Below are 13,384 nucleotides of genomic sequence, written 5' to 3' on the forward strand. Positions count from 1 at the left end.
AAAGTGTATGTTAATAGTAACACCACTTCGGCAGCGACTATGCCTGATTAAACAATTTCTTCTTAAAGCTCTGTGCATGCCGGCTCCAGCGTTCTCTACGAAAGCGCAATCGATGTTTTATGCAACAGCTTCTCGCTGCATAATTCATTATAGATCTTTTCCCCCCATATTGACTTCAGAGAGTCTATAAGGCGTGACACTTGGCAGACGGAAATCCAGAGCACTACTATTGGATGCCGTTGTCTTGTGATTCTTTCTGAAACGAAATGTTGCAGAAAACATACGTGAATGAATGAAAGAAATCTCACAGTATGGCTTTGTCAGATTTAGTTTCCATTGAATTTCAGGAGTCTAAAAGGGTTACTAATCCATCCCTTTGCTGTACAGACTCTACAGTTTCCTTTGGTAATTTGGATATTTTGTGTAGCTTTTAAATTTGATATTTGTTCCATTATTTAACTTGATTCCCCCCCTTAAATTTAGAAATTTTGGAATCTTTATTCTTATGTATCACCTTGCTTTTATTGTGTTGTCTGTTACCTTGGAAATTCACTTTCTGCATTTTGGTATATCATGTCCTAGATTTTCTTTTTGTTCGCACTGCTTTCTGATTCTACTGTCCTAGTACCATTGCATTGTTTATTGGATGTCTTCTTATGCTGCCTAATGGAATTGTTTCTTGTACTCCTCCTTGAGGCTCAGGGGGGAAAGTGGAATGTAAGCCAAGTAAATAAAGAAATGCATCAATGCACTGTATTTGTTTCTGATTCTCCGTTTTGCCTTTGGAAGACTTATAGTACATGTTGTTTTATAGGTAGGATTAGATTACAAATTAGCCGTCTTTCTTTTAAAGAGCAGCAGATTTATCCAGATAGCCCACACCTCTCACTTTTTTTTTGCGACAGATGCTTTTGGAAACAAGGGAGAAGGTTTACCTGGATTAGTTGGATTCAGGTGTAATAAACTTGTATTTATTTATTTGATTTTTATCCCGCCCTCCCGCCGAAGCGGCTCAGGGCGGCGTACAACAACATACAATATACAATAAAACAGCTCATCTAAAACAATCAATACAAAACATTAAAAACTTGTACAGTCAATAATACATGTAAATCCAGCTGGGTCAGGACTGAGTTGGTAGGAATGGCCTAAAAATACTTAATGCCAACATAAGATCATCTTGGGCGGCTTCTTATGACAGACATCAGGCTTAGACAACAGTCAGTCAAAACTAGCCACAGCAGTTCAAGAACCCCAGAAGCAGATTTTGCACCCAAGCAGAGTCAGGTTTCTCTCAGCCTCTGTACAGAAAGAAATCAAGCTACTTCTCTTTGACACTCCCTCATTTTTGAAGTTTAGTGTTCTACATTGTAAATGACCACTAAAACTTGTATGTCTTTTAGAAGTGGCTTGTGATGTCAGGGGTGATGTGTTCCACTGATGTGTTTGGAATTGGCACGCCTGTGTGTGTGGCTATGGCTCCTAATTGTGTTACCATCAAAATGTTTTCTTAATATTTTCTGCAGACTTGTTAACGTGCCCTCTTTTCTCTTGCATTGAAGCTGTCTATGTGAGAGCTCACAACTCTGAGGAATATTTATTTACACCATTTATACCCCTCCTTTCTTCCCGGATGGGGACCCCATTCTACAGATTAAAACAACTTCTACAATACTTTTCCATGCACTTGGTACCTCATCTGCATTACAGTGTTACAAGTGACACTATTCCATGGGTGGGCAAAATGCAACAAAGCAATTCAAGTTAGTTCTAATAATCTCTTTGCTTTGATATCATCCCTGGTTTCTTGCAGGTGATAGAGCTAACTTTGTCCTTTGGCTCATTCAGTCTAGGAGAGGGAAGTTTTATGCATAGCATATAATTTGTAAATGGAACCTGCTGATTTCTTGCTTTAGTTACTGAATTGGGTAGAACAAAGTTTGAGTCCAGTGGCACCTTTAAGACCAACAAAGTTTAATTCCGGGTATAAACTTTTGTGTGCATGCACACTTCTTCAGATGTGCACACAAACGTTTATACCCAGAATTAAACCCTGTTGGACTTAAAGGTGCCCCTGGACTCAGTCTCTGTTCTCTTGCTTAAGACCAACACAACTACCCACCTGAATTGGGTAGAGTCCCATTGGTCACTCCTGTTGTATGCACAGATTGATCCAACAGTGAGGCATCTTCATTTGTAATGCAGTGGTGAAAATTTTAGCAGTTGAGTGTTCTTGCTTTTGTTCTTAAGGGTTTAAGAGAAGAAGATGGATACACCATGGAGCAGCCAGTCAGACTGTAGACAGTACTGGGCTAGATGGACCGATGGATGGTCTGACCTGGTACGACACAACTTCCTGTGTTCCTAACTAATCTGCATTGTGAACATGAGTTCTGAATACACTGCATGATTAACCCACTGTCTGTTCACATATACTTACTCAAGAAAGCAAGATTCGAGTCCAGTAGCAGCTTAAAGACCAACAAGATCTCCAAGGTATAAGCTTTCATGAGTCAAAGCTTCCTTCATCAGATACCTCCAAGCTGGAGCTTTGACTCTTAGAAATCTTGTTGGTCTTTAAGGTTTACTGAACTCAAATCTGGCTCTTCTACTGTCAATGTGGCTACCTGTCTGAAAGTTACTTAGGGTAGTGGCTGTAGAGTCCATACTTGCCGAATATTCCAGGTTCATGGCCAGCATCTCTAGTTAAAAGATCTCAGGTAGCAGCTGTTGAGAAAGACCTTTTTGTGGCTCAAACCCTAGAGAGCAACTGCTAGTTAGAGTAGAAGATACTGAGCAAGGTGGAACAGCACAGTGGAGCAATCAGGGTCATCTAAAGGGAACCTTCATAAGACCATTTTCCTGTCTGCACCACTGGATCAGTGAGCTGTCTCAAGTGTGGCAGCTTATAACTCTTGCTTTAGCGTTCCTCCCTGTCTTTTTCTGAAAGAAGGTAAAATAAGATTAACCAGATACTTCTTAAAAAACTGACGTGGTTTTTGTTTGCCTTAAGAGGACTACCAAGAAGAGTATTTTCCAAGACGTATTTCCCAAGACTTGGTAAATAAGAGTATTTCCCAAGATTTGGGAAATAATAGCACCATTGCTTCTCAGTGCTGGCAGGACCTCATTTGGAGAGTTCCGTGAACATTTGGAGAAAATGTTGACAAATTGGGAAACATTCAAAGGAAAGCTGTGAAGACAACCATAGGATGTAGAAGAAGTCTGCGGGAGCAAAGCTTGTTGGAAGCTTGGCTTTTTCTTTTTGCCATCAAGTCTCCGCCGACTTGTGGCCCTGCAGGGTTTTCAAGGCAAGAGATGAAAAGAGGTGGTTTGCCATTGGTCGCCTCTGCATAGAGATCCTGGACTTCCTCAGTGGTCTCCCATCCAAATACTAACTTCCAAGGTGTGATGAGATTGGGCTAGCCTGGGCCATGCAGATCGGGGCTGGGCATGTTTAACCTATAGAAAATGTAATTGGGGTATGATGCATGGTGTTTTCCCAAAAATGTTAACAGGGTATCAGAATGAAGAAGTAACAAAAGTGTGGCTGTGATAGTCTTTTGCAGCAAAACCAACAAACTAATATGGCAACTGAAACGCTAACACGTTTACTGTGGCATAAGCTGGAGCCATTTTGTCAGACCCACGAAATGCACAGCAAAGGCAATGGAGAGATACATAGAGTAGGATGAGAGAGGGTAGAGTTGTTTTACAATATTCCAGTTACAGGAAGGAAGATTTAGGGTAAAGATTAGGAAGAACAGTTTAAACATGTACAAGCAGAAATGTCCAGAATCACTTTCCGAAGAAACATTGAATGTATGTCTGGTGAAGACGCTTCAGGGATATGATGTTTTGTTCCAGGTTAAAGGCTTAGTTAAGTTTAGGTAGCCCAAACAATTTTGTAATACCCTTATATAGGTATGTGGTGTGGCCGTATTTGGAATATGATGTACAATTCTGGTCGTGCCCAACTGCAAAAGATAATGTAGAGCTGGAAAAACTCAGCTGGAAAGGGCTCAGGGTTCTCTGAAGAAAGAAATTATATATATGATAAGAAAAATATAAGAAAAATTTTAAAAGTATTCGCAGATTTTGTGCGCATTCTCAACTGGATCTTGATCACTACCTTTTTTCTCCTTTACTGGGGGGCACCCACTGACGTTGACGGGCAGTAGATTCTGGGCAAACAAAATTACATACTTCTTCATTCAAGAAGTAATTAAATTGTGGAAATCACTGCCAGTGGATGTAGTGATGCATCACGGTCATGTAGGGCTTTAAAAGGGGATTAGACAGAGTCCTAGAAGGCAGCAATCCTATGAATAGCAGTGCTAGGAGGCAACATCAGGACAAGTCTTTGGTCTCTGTGCCCTGTTCCTTGATCCTACAGTGCAGTTTGCTGGACTAGATGGAACACATTAGTCTGATCCAACAGGGCTGCTCTCAAGCTATTGACAGATCTATTCATCATGATATAATCTCCTTTTAAACCTGTCTAAGTCCATGGCCACATCTTTTGGCAGTGAATTCCATAAGTCAATTATGTGTCCTGTGAAGAAGTGCTGTCTTTTATTTGCCTTTGTCTACTGCCCATCAACTTCCTTGAGCAACTGAATTCTAGTGTTCTAGAGCCCCACCCTTTCATACCAGTTGTGTTTTTAATGTTAGTGCATTACTTTTATTGATGACAGGAAACCAAAGAAGGATCTATAATTCAGTTAATGGTTGGCTATAAATAAATCGATTACTTGAAAGTGCATTGGGCTGTAACAGGATGTGCATACATGCTCTGTACTGACTCATTTAGAAATATGATTTTTCTTTAATTGGGCTCGTGGGTAAAATTTTGCTCCTCTAGCAAATCCATGACTTTTGAGCCCAAAATCTGAACAAAGTGTGGGTGATATGGAATAAGAACAAATGATGAATGTGTGTGATTATGAGACAGATGTTTGAGAGGGAGTAGCCTGGGAGACAGGCATAAATAACACTGCAATTGCAGTGTGGCCAAGAGACAGAAGTGCTGAACTTTATTTATGTATTGTTAACATTTTTACCCCGCCCTCCCCGCGAGCGGGCTCCTTCCCCCTCTTTCCCCATACATCCCTGCTATTTGCTGCCTGAGGTCTAACTGGGATATAAAGGCTCAGAGATCTTCATTCCTACTCATATCTGATGAAGGGAGCTTTGACTTTCAAAACCTCATACCCTGAACATCTTGTTGGTCTCTAAGGTGCTACTGGACCCAAATCTTAACTGTTCTACTCCAGACCAACATGGCTCTCCTCTGAAATGGATATATTTTAGTTGGAGATAGTAGCAACAGTTTAAATTGTTTTATGAATGGGCTGAGATCTGGAAAACGTGGGTTCATTGCCTTTGCTACATCCCGAACCCACAAAGTAAACTTAATTTGGAGTTCTGGACCAGTTTTCGGACCAGTTTCTTCTGGACCGGTTTTTGTTCGTAAGCACATTTCCTCCATACTGAATGGCCTTTGTTTTTTGGTGGTAACTGGTAAAATACTGAAAATTAACCTTTAGGCAGAGGTTGATATGCCATGCTCCAACCACAAGGTACAGCACTCTCCTCAAATCATCCGCCACACAATTTAAAAAACGTGAAATGTATTTTGGAGTGGCCAGAACTGCTGCGGCTCAGGTTCACGGTGGGAGTGTTGATTGCATGGGGATTCCCTACCCTCTCCTAAAATGGGGGCACTTGGGGTGCTGTTGCACGGAAGGTGACATGATCTCTTTGCGGTCCACTTTGTTAGGAAAGGCTCTCAGAGTTTCAGATTCATAACAGTTGCCATTTCATTCCTATTTTTACATGAGGCAACCAGCTCATGTGTTGCTGTTCTTGGATATGTATATCTTCTTTGTCATGGAGAAGCAATTTTGCTGATAAATGTTTGCGAAACACTTGGAAGTTATTTCCTCCACACTTGCACATTCTTCCTCCTTAGCTTTACTGCATAGATTAATTTTTCATCCAGGGGCAGAAAGAGGAGGGTTCTTGAAGTGGGCATTTGGAAGCTATTTGTTCTGTACTTCCAGCCAGATGTGCTTTTTATCGGTCTCTTGCTTTAACACTGTAAAACCCATGCTTTCTGTAGAAAGATGTAGTAATGTCCTGTATACTAATTTTAGCAACCATTTCAAGCATAGTGTCAAAGGTACATGAGCACAGGTGATCACAAAAAAAACCTTCATATAATCAACACCCTGTTGCGAGGAAGGATAACACTCAAGTATGAAACTTTGATGGGATTGCTCCTACCCATATAACATTGATACCCACATGCTTCAGTTTTGGATAGTACCATGAAGAAGCGGACCCTATACCTCTGGGTGTCTTTGTGGCCTTCATCTTCTACAAAACTTGTGTTTGCTTCTTTCCATTCTGTCTTATCTATATGTTTATTACATTTTTATCCATCTTTTTCCTAGAGGATCGGGGTGACTTACATGGCTCTCGCTTCCTTGAAGCCTTTCAACTCCAATATCCTGTTTTCTGCTTATGGAACTGTATGTCAGGTGGGAAGATGCTCTTTAGATAAAACTAGGGCACTCGGCCACTTCAAAATACCATTCCTTTGGAGATCTGGCAGAAGAACCAGTCTTGAGCTTTTTTGGGGGAAGTGTTGTGTTTTCAAGTTGATGGCCACAACAAAGCCATGTTATGACTGACTTTCAGTAGATAAATATTTGCATCTGTGGCTCCATCCTGAATTTGTCAATAGGGTAGGCTTCAAACCAGTCTCTTGGGCCCAGTGTGTTGTTTGCAGTCAGTTCCCTGAGGTCTCTGTTCATTTGACAGCTTTAGGTCCCCAACAATAGGTTCTGTTTGTGTCTCTCCCCCCCCCCCCCACTTTCTTGTTCTGGGGACCCCGGGCCAGGAGAATTCTGTATCAGTAATTAACTTTATTGGATTGCTCATTTGGCTTCTGTGAATGGAGGGAGGATAGATTATTGCTTTAGTTTAGTTTGTATGAAGTGCATAATAAATAGGAAAATGCCATATGTATGTATAACATAGTCTTGGTTGTGCAGAGTATTGTGGAATACACCCCCCCCTTCCTGTTAACTATACCTACAACAGGGTTCCCAAGCATATGCATTGTAAAAAGCACTTTAGCATAATCATTCCTGTGACAAGAATGATGTATTTTATAAATTAGAAACTGTTTTCAAAAATGCATTCAAGACCTTTTAAAGTATTGTAGGATTGCAGATGTCTAATAATTTGGCCCAGACTACAAGTTGCGTTCAAATACATGCAGCCATCTTTTTTGAGAATGGAAAGTCCTGTTTCCATGCAAAGGTGGTAGGGAGTGGTTAATGATTAAGCCCTTCCTCTCCTGCCACTAAGCATTTTGCCATATATTGCCTCTTTCTTACCCTCCCCTGCACTCCCCTAAGTGAGTTCAACCTAAAAGTTGAACATTTCTTGGGTGAGCGGTGTCCTTGATCTTTTTCTTTCTGGAAAGGAGGCATAAAATCAAGATCTAGGATTTTTAAAAGACCATGCCATTGGTTTTCCATGCGCAAGATGTCTTTGGCTCATGTTTCTCAATTAACAGCCCCTGTCCCCCAGTGCAACAAAGCTGGATGCTTTTGAAATAAAGAGGACTTTAAAAAAGCAGTTTGAGATGGGGAGGTGGGATGGAAATCCCACAGGGCCTATCCAGATGCTTGAGCACACCAAGAATGACTCTTTGGACCCCGTTCCAAGTTTTCAATATTAATTATATCTAGGGCTGGTAAACGTGCAGCAGTATAATGTATACCCCCCATTTAGTGAGGTACAAGAGCATTGAACCATTTCCTCTCTGTCTAACAGACTTTGCATTTATGCAAATATGTTTGTGGCCTGCCTGTGTAATCCAGCTATTCCAAAGGAGCCCCAAGATCCACACAAAACATTCTACAAATGTGTAGAACCCAATATACAAATGTATACATCAGGTCTGTATGTGAAGCCCATTGTTTGAGAGTCACATTTTGCCTGTTATTTCCTTACTCATTAATGTTAATGGTGCATTCAATGAATTTGTTGTTTTAAGATCTTCCCTCCCTCCCAGCCCTCCTCTTTTGGTAGATTCTTTTTTAATATACAAGATCATATTTTTACTTTTCTAATAGGGGTGGGGGTGGGGAGAGTGTTTATTGGCTTCCAGGCAAGCTGGGTCTGCCTCTTAATGAGCTGTGATTAGATATTGATGTTCAAGGCATGCTAGTGGGATAAGGCCGGCCTCCTAAATTCCCATTGATTCATTTGGGATCGGCTTATCCTTTGAACTTCCTAATGTGTATTTCATTGAGGTTTGACTGTCCTGATGAATAATACATGTTTGTTAAGGAGTAGGCAGGGTTGTGGCCCGTACAGTGTATTTTTCTCAACATGAAATGGAATACTTGAATCACTTGATATCAATTTCCATTTTTCCAAACTGTTGACATGCTCTTTTTTTAAAAAGCAGTGAATTAAATTCAGAGCGTGTAACTGGACTGGTATCATTTGGAGCCATTTTGCAGACCTTATGAGTTGGCTAGTAAACTCCCTGGAGCAAGGCCATCCTGTCATTTTATATGTTCGTAGAGCTTCAACCATGTTCTTGGCGCTCAGTCAATGATAATAAACATAAGTAATGTTCACACATGATGGGTGTTTGGTCTTTATTATGTTTCAAGTGGGCATTAGTTTACCTCACAAAATCACCACCGTAAAGTGTGCTGTAATTTGATGCGCTTGGCAAAGAAAGGCTAACAGTGGAGTAGTAGAACACATGGGCCATATAAAAAACAAATTATCCAGGCACGTTTGTTGTTAGAGTTGCCACCTTTTTATTTTTAATGGACTTTGTGACAGCTGTGTGCCAGGCAGGAATTCAACTTGTTGAGCTTTTCTCCCAGTGCGGAGGTTCAGTGATAGGCAGATTGTGCCTGTTGGTTTTTTCTGCACGCACATAGCTTTTGTCCATAAAAGGGAAGCCCATCAGATGACTCTAGCATATGTACCAAATTCCTCAAACCTAAAAGAATACAATTCAGTAATTATGAAGGAATTACGTATGTGCTAGTAACAGGCTGCGGTCCCACACACTAAATAATCCACTTTCAATCCACTTTCAGCACACTTTCCAACTGGATTTTGCCAGTTCACACAGTAAAATCCAGTTGGAAAGTGCACTGAAAGTGGATTATTTAGTGTGAGGGACCGCAGCCACAGTGTGTATATATGTAACTCATCCAACAAATTATATATTTATGTGGTACAATCTTGGGCTTACTTGGAATTGTGGGAAGGGAGCACTGTTTGGAGATCCTATCCCCACCCAAATCTAGAACGTTCTGAGGTGTTGAGTGGGCTGTTTCTGCCCTCTGTGGCTGTGAACTTAAGCTGTTCTCAAATTCCAGCATCATGTTGCCATTTTGCCTGTTATTTCCTTCATCACTCCTCATCAGGCCATTTTTAGAAAATTAGATGGATTTCCAGTTGGTGGATTGTGTATATTAGTTTGTACATGGGTATGCAGAAAAACCAGGATAAACAATGGTGCCTATCTCATAGAATGATAGAGTTGGCCATCTAGTCCAAACCCCTGCTCAATGCAGGATCAACCTAAAGCATCCCTGACAAGCGTTCGTCCAGCCACTGTTTGAAGACTGCCAGCGACTGGGAGCACACCACCTCCTTAGGCAGCTGATTCCACTGCTGAACTACTCTTACTGTAATTTTTTTTTTACTAACACCCAGCTGATATCTTTCTGCCCATAATTTAAACCCATTATTGTGAGTCCTATCTTCTGCTGCCAAACAGGAAGAGCTCCCTACCTTCCTCTAGAGCCAGTTTGGTGTAGTGGTTAAGTGTGCTGACTCTAATCTGGGAGAACCAGGTTTGATTCCCCACTCCTCCACTTGCACCTGGCTGGATGACCTTGGGCAAGCCATAGTTCTGGCACAGCTGTTCTTGAAAAAGAGCAGTTTCTGTCAGAGCTCTCTCAGACCCACCTACCTCACAGGGTGTCTGTTGTGGGGAGGGGAAGGGAAAGGAGTTTGTAAGCCGCTCTGAGACTCCTTTGGGTAGTGAAGGGCGGGGTATAAATCCAGTCTCTTCTTCTTCTCTAAGTGACAGCCCTTCGAATTCTTAAAGAGGAGCAGTCACATCCCACCAACTGCGGACTTCGCGAGCAGAGCTATGCTGCTTCTTCCTTCTCCTGCAGTCCGTGCAGTAGATCTTCAGGAAGAGCATAGGGGACAAAGTAGGGATCGGCAGTGGGAGGAGGAGTTAGCAGGAATCAACACCTCTCTTCTGCAGTCAGAAATGTTGCTCTGTCAGAGGAGATATGGGTTAAGTACACGCTAGCTGGACCAAGAGACCATGAAATGTGATGTGCAGATGCATACAGAAAAGCAGAGTGATCCTTTGTACCAATTGTGATTGGTGAAAGAACAGTCTTCTTCCTGGCTTTGCCGTTATCAGCTTAGCAGTGAAAGAGAGATCATACAGCCCTAAACAAACGGCACGAAAACTTGTGGATAAATGCACCAATTTTGTGTTGGCGCCTCCCTTATAGCAGGTTAATCTTGATAAACAGCTTGTTCTGTGAGCCGCTCGAAGATGGTTTGGAATCTCTGGAGGTGGCAAATGGTGTCAGGGTTGGCCTGTGGGAGCACCCAAGACTAGTGTAAAGTGGTAGTAATTTCTGTGGACTAATAACCTTTGTAGATTTGGGCTCAAGGTTGCTCTATAAACACAATGCAGCCTGAACATAAGCCAAAAAAACTTGCTAGACCCCAAGAATTTTTATTAGCTCGCCCACCCAGGAATCCCTCTGTTTGTAATTTATAGTCTAAAAGAAAAGAAGAAATGAAACTTGGCAGAATTTCCCCGCCATGTCACCTGGAGGCTGTTTTAATCACCACAGACAAGGTGAGTAGATGTAAGAACACTCTATATGGCCTGGGTCCAGTGTCTGTGAGTGCATTTGGACATGTGACTTCTCTCTTAATACTTCTCTGTATCTGTCATAGTGTGGAACAGAGGTTTTTTCTTATTGGCACCATGATGCTGGAATGCCTTTCTAAAGAACGTCTGCCTGAATTGAGCTTAGCAACTTGTACAAGGCATATCATCCCTTTATTATTCTTCAGACAAACTTTCTTCCCTCCCTCCCTCCCTCATTCTTTCTTTCCCTTTTACCTGATAGGAATTATATGCCCTGATTTGGATCATTATTTGCCCTAGCCTGATCTCAAGCTAAGCAGGGTTGGCCCTGGTTAGTATTTGGATGTGAGACCACCAAAGAACTCCAGGGTTACTCTACAGAGGGAGGCACTGGCAAATCACCTCTGAATATCTCTTTCCTTGAAAACCCTGTGGGGGTGCCAGAAGTAATCTGCAACTTGACAGCACTTACACACGCACGCACACAGACTTATTTGCTTGTGTCGAGTATTTAACAGTATTGTGTTTATAGGCTGCGGTCACACAGAGCATTAGGCACGCTAGAGATACGGAAGATAGGTGGGTTTTCCGGGCGCGATCTCACCGCCACATCTGGGAAGCGTAGAGCTCCCGTGGCGAACCCGGGGCTTCCTGCCGAAGATGCGCGGTTAAAAACTAGTACCTCGGAGGTACTAGTTTCCGATAAACGCGGGGCAAGGGCGGGCGTCTGATCACGTTTCTGGTGGTAGTTCCGGTGCCCGCCCATGCCCTCTTGTATAAAGGGTTCCCCCCCCCCAACTGTCCATGGGATGTGCACAAGCACCCAACGGGGCATGCACACACTTTGGTGTCAGGAGAAAAAAACCACCCGTTTGCCGCGCCACTTCTTTGCCGCGGCACAGGATTGTGGTGTGCTCGGCCACTCCCCCCCCATGGGACCTCCACGGTACGTCTGCTGGCGCAACCGTGCGTTATTTTGCCCCAGGGCAAACAGCCACGCTTCCCCCCCGCATTTTCCTGCCCGTGTGCCCGCGGCCCTAATATAGTAAATTCTTTTTATATTGTTGGTGCCTATCAAAGGAGACCCTTTGGGCTTTTCCTTGCAAGGAGGAATGGATTTTTAATTATAAATAAATATCTCTGTTTCAACTTTTCTTTTTTGGGGGGGAAGCAACACCGATTATAGTATGCTTATTTGAACGTCATTGATTGTGTGAAATCTATGTATTTGTTGCTGCTTTAGAAATTTAGAAAACAACACTGATTATAGTATGTTTATTTGAACTTCATTGATTGTGTGTGGTACTTCTAACCATGTAACAAATTGCATGGAGTTAATATAAGAACCCCTGAAAAATTGAACCAGCTGTGAGTCTTACACAATACCGTTCTCAGCTGCAGCAGTTTCTGATGCGCTCCCATGATGTCTCGCTACAATCTAATAGGTCAGAACGGAAAGACCTTATTTCACTTGGAAGAGAGTGTAGCTATGATGTTGTTGTAACCATTACAGGATTTCTAAAGCAGCAACAAATACGTATTTCTTTTTGCACCTGCTTTTATGGGTAGTTGCCCAGAACCCACAGCTGTAATTAGTATGAATCCTTTTGTATCTAATCTGCCTTGGAAAATTAGATTTCTATCCCAGAATGCATTGTGTGCACCATTAAGAAAAGCTGTTGCAGTCTGGAGAAAGTAGTTGTCAAATAATGATTAGAACTATGGCTGGAAAAGAGCGGGGACTTTGCCCTAACCGCTCTGAGGATGTGGAAAGACCATTCTTGATGAAGCTTGTATGAGCTTTCCAAGAAGATAAATATGAGGTCCACCTTTGGCATTTGAGGCGGGTAGATGTTGCCTGTGGAACACAAAATGCTGTCTTACACTGAATCAGACCATTGGTCCATCAAGGTCAGTATTGCCTACTCAGACTGGCAGCAGCTCTCCAGGGTCTTGGGTAAAGGTCTTTCACATCACCCACCGTCCGTTCCTTTTAACTGCACATGCCAGGGATTGAACCTGGGACCTTCTGCGTTCCAAACAGATGCTCAACCACTGAGCCACAGCCACTCCCCACAGCTTTTCTCTGCTGTTTTAACCTGCTGGGTTGGATCCTGCCTGCTTTTTCGCTGACGACAAAGGATGAAGGGGTCTTCTTTGACCCCCAAACGGCTATGCTAGGAACCATGGGACCTGTGTGGACAAAAGCCACAAGTGAGGGAGGCTGTACTAAGGATTGGGTGAGAGTGAACAAAAAAAACCCCTTTCCCGATCTAATTCATTGTTTCCCTCTCTGCTAAAATTGCTACTTTTAAAGGGATGATTAGTTATTTCTCGTATTCTGCCGTTTTATTGTTTTGACGCGCCTCAAATGGTTGGGTTCAAAGCATCTCACGTTAATAAAAATAAATGGCCTATTGCAAA

The 13,384-nt window shown here is 42.4% G+C and overlaps 1 protein-coding gene and 1 non-coding gene across 2 annotated transcripts in view; one reads left to right on the forward strand and one right to left on the reverse strand.

The window, feature by feature from the left end:
* The window catches only part of LOC107120489 (disco-interacting protein 2 homolog C-like), a 352,819-nt gene that overhangs the window by 83,849 nt on the left and 255,586 nt on the right, over window positions 1–13,384 (forward strand). The gene's annotated exons all lie outside the window — the stretch shown is intronic.
* TRNAS-GGA lies at window positions 12,959–13,030 on the reverse strand. Its single transcript has one exon. It is a non-coding gene; the product is annotated as a tRNA-Ser (tRNA).

This window comes from Gekko japonicus, unplaced genomic scaffold (assembly GCF_001447785.1).
Source record: "Gekko japonicus isolate JY-2015 unplaced genomic scaffold, Gekko_japonicus_V1.1 scaffold839, whole genome shotgun sequence".
NCBI classification, from domain to species: Eukaryota; Metazoa; Chordata; class Lepidosauria; order Squamata; family Gekkonidae; genus Gekko; species Gekko japonicus.